The sequence below is a fragment of the Elephantulus edwardii genome, unplaced genomic scaffold (assembly GCF_000299155.1).
Source record: "Elephantulus edwardii isolate Elephantulus edwardi_28Jun2011 unplaced genomic scaffold, EleEdw1.0 scaffold00512, whole genome shotgun sequence".
NCBI classification, from domain to species: domain Eukaryota; kingdom Metazoa; phylum Chordata; class Mammalia; order Macroscelidea; family Macroscelididae; genus Elephantulus; species Elephantulus edwardii.
In genome coordinates, this window is record NW_006400262.1 from 473,278 (window position 1) to 477,204 (window position 3,927).

The 3,927-nt window shown below is 41.2% G+C and overlaps 1 protein-coding gene and 1 pseudogene across 1 annotated transcript in view; both read left to right on the forward strand.

Annotated features, from left to right (window-relative positions):
* Positions 1 to 3,927, forward strand: part of LOC102852103 (histone deacetylase complex subunit SAP130-like) — a 138,434-nt gene that overhangs the window by 103,130 nt on the left and 31,377 nt on the right. The gene's annotated exons all lie outside the window — the stretch shown is intronic.
* LOC102851694 lies at positions 823 to 1,188 on the forward strand (annotated as a pseudogene).

Consider the following 3,927-nt stretch of genomic DNA (forward strand, 5'->3'; position numbering starts at 1 on the left):
TAATTTCCACACTCTGTTGGGTCACCTTTCTTTGGAATGGGAACAAATATCGATCTCTTCCAGTCAGTCGGCCAGCTGGCTGTCCTCCAGATTTCCTGGCACAACTTAGTGACACATCCAGGGCAGCATCTGTTTGTTGAAATAAATCAATTGGTATGCTGTCAACTCCAAACAACTAGTTTTCTTATATTCATACTTAATCCATTCCACACCAGCAAATGAAAGTTTGTAAAGCTTTACTGCATCCTTGCCTTTACTTTGAATAAGCAGCAGCGCTTATCAGTTTTAAGGGTCTGCCAACCTGAGGGCCAGTCTTCCGCAGTATGTCACTTAACAGTCCGCTGCTGGTCCTTATTTTCCAGTGGCCACTTTTGTTAAGAGGTGTGTCTCTAGATCCACCTTTTCCTACGGTCTTTGTGTGGAAGTTCTGCTGAAGTGTCTTCATCATGGGTGACTCTGCTGGTACTTAAAACTGGTGATCGAACATTTAGCTAGCATCACAGCATTGTACATTTCCTACAATACCAGTATCACCTCTCATGGAATTTAGATCCACTAAGATTAAACCTTATCTCGCAGATTTTGGATATGTTGCTAAGAGAGGTTATTTCTTAGACATGGACAGCGAAAGAGAGGAAGACCCTCAACATAGTGACTTTGGCCGTGGGCTTGAGTGTGTCAGAAAATGTGAGGAAGGCACAGAATAGGACAAGGTTCACATCAGTTGTTCATAGAGTCACTATGAGTAGTACTTGACTCAGTGTCACCTAACACAGCCTCTTGGGCTTGGATCAGCCAGCAGCTGGGTTCTATCACTCAGCCATGGCCAAAATCAAGGCTCGGGACCTTTGTGGCAAGAAGGAGGATCTGTTGAAACAGCTGGACTATCTGAAAGTGGAGCTTTCCCAGCTGTGCATCGCCATGGTGACAGGCGATGTGAGCTGCTAAGCTCTCCTAAATCTGAGTTGTTAGAAAATCCATTGTCCATGTTCTCACTGTTCTTAACCAGACTCAGAAGGAAAATCTCAGAAATTGCTGTAAGGGCAAGAAGTACAAACCCTGTATCTGAAACCCAAGAAAACACGTGCCATGCGAAAGATCAACAAGCCTGAGGAGAACCTGAAGACCAAGAAGCAGCAGCGAAAGGAGTGCCTGTACCCACTGGAGAAATATGCAATCAAGGCCTGAACGTCTTATATAAATCAAACACAAAACTAAACAAACAAAAAAGATTAAACACGGCAGTCCACAGAAGATTCTTCAGATCTTCCTGTCATTGCCAAGGTTTTGTTTTGGAGCATACCTCAGTAAGCAGTTTACAACTCCAACCTGGACTTCCATGCTTGTGCTTCCCAGTTCCCCTGAGTTTGGAGCATAGGGTGTTCTCAGATCTTTCCGAGAATCTACACAGCCTGGAGGGTGTACATGTGGATGGATGGCTTTTGCTCTGGACATCTTTCTCTCCATCTTATCACTTTGTTTCTTCCTTTCACTCTTTTGGAGCCACCTCTTAATCTACCCTGTTTTAATCCCGTTACTTCATATGATTGTAGAGTTCATTCTATAGTTGCCTCAAGCTTAAATGTATTTATGTCCAAATAAGACCAATGAGGCTTTTTGCGTGAACCATAGACATGTAAATTAACAACAGTCCTCTGAGAAAGATTTGAGGATCATCTAACCCTGTTTTGCCTGACTGGGCTTCTGGGTCTTAAAACTACCATGATCTTTGAGAATGGGTGGAGAGTACAAATTGGCAAGGTAAAACACTACAAACATCCAACTTGTTCTTCATGAGTAGTTTTGCCAAATTGCACACCTTTGGTTAATTTATAAAAACAATAGTTATGGCAATTATTACCAGGTTTTTTCTTCTTTTGTAGTTGGAAATATTTTTAGATCATAGTCAATTTTTGCCCTCCTGTTTCTTTTTTACATTCTATTCTATTTTAATTCTATTTGGTCTCATCATAATTCTTAGTTTTAATGTCTTCTCTCGTTGTTTTAAAACTTACCTTTTTTTTTGTTTAATTTTTTTTTAATTTTAAAGAAAGTTTACAGAAAAGGTAGGTTTTCATTCATTCATTGCTACACAATTTCCTCCCTCCCTGCCTCTTTCTTCACTCAGTCCACTTTGCAATGCCCCTTTTTTTTTAATTTAAAAAAAAATAATTTTAATGAGCATTTACAGAGATTTTGGATTTCCATTCATTCATTGCTGCACTTCTTCCCCCCCCCCCCCCCCCCGGTTCGCTCCTCTCTTTCAAAAGTAAAAGAAACACTCCTTCCCTGGTACACAATCCCCCCTGCACCCCTCCCACCACCCGAAGTACATTCCACTGTGCAACCTTATTGTGCACTCTTGTGATAACCATAATACCCTATCATACATCGCTTTTAAATTATTCACTCCCTCATCTGTTTCAGTGCAGTATACACAATTTATCCAGTTTTTGTTCCTGGTTGTTCATACATGTAATACCTAATCATATATTTCTTTCAGACAGTTACTCCACTCATCTTTTCTAGTGCAGTATTCATTATCTATCCATTCTTTTCCTATTCTCCAAAACCCCTATGCCTATTTTATTTTAGAATAACTTTTTTGCTCTTTTTTTTTTTACTGAGGTATTTCACACATCATAATATAATGTCTGTAGCCTTACTTATATTGTATGTTTTATGAGTTCTTTCTTTTTCTTTTTTCTTCCAGTGTATTCCATTGTGTGAGGGTGCCATTGTCTTTCTGTCCATTACTTTGTTGATGGACTCTTGGGTTGCTTCAGTCTCTTTACTTTTGTGAATAATGGCAGTAAATATATGTGTACATACATCTGTTTGAGTTGTGGTTCTGGTTTCTTTATTGTATATTCCCAGTAGTGGAATTGGTGGGTCTAATGATATTTCTATTTCTAACGGATGGTGAAGAGATTGAGATTGTTCACAGCTTCAGTTTGCTCGGCTCCACAGCCAACACTCTTGGCACCAGCAGCCAAGAAATCAAAAAACGTATTGCGATGGGTAAGTCTGCTGTTAGGGACCTCTCTAACGTACCCAAAAGCAACGGTGTCTCTTTGGAGACGAAGGTTTGCCTGATACAGGCCATAGTCTTTGCAATCAATTGTTATGCATCAGAGAGCTGGACAATGACTAGGGAGGACAGAAGGAGAATTGACGCCTTTGAGATGTGGTGCTGGAGAAGCGTATTGAATGTACCATGGACTGCCAAGAAAACAAACAGATTCATCCTAGAGAGGGTTAAACCAGGCTACTCCTTGGAGGCAAGGATTCTGGGGCTTGGTCTGACATATTTTGGGCATGTTGTAAGGAGAGGCCAGTCCTTGGAGAAGGACATCATGCTTGGGAGGGTGGAGGGTAGGCGCAGGAGGGGAAGGCCCTCTAGGAGGTGGATTGATTCGATGACTAGGGTAATCAGGATGGATGTGTCGGAGACAGTGAGATGGGCACAGGACAGAGCAGAGTGTAGGGCTGTTTTACATAGGGTCGCTATGAGTCGCAAGTGACTCGACGGCACATAACAACAACAACATTATTATCGATTTTAATGAAAGTTTACAGAGAGTGGATTTCCATTCATTCATTGTTGCACTTTTCTCCCTGCCAACCTCCCCCGCCCCAGGTACACTCTTCTCTTTGAAAAGTAGAAGAAAAATTCTTTCATTGTTATACAATCCCTCCTTCCAAGTCCACTCCACTATGCAGTCTTCATTCTGGACACCCGTCATGACAAAAATGCCTAATCATATATCCCTTTTAAACAGTTCTTTCTCTTGTCTGTTTCAGTGCAGTATACATAATTTATCCCATCTTTCTCAGTCTCCCCCAACCCCAAGGACAGTCCCATTCTACAACAGTGGCATCATGTAATATTTGTCCTTTTGTGACTGGGATATTTCACTCAGCATA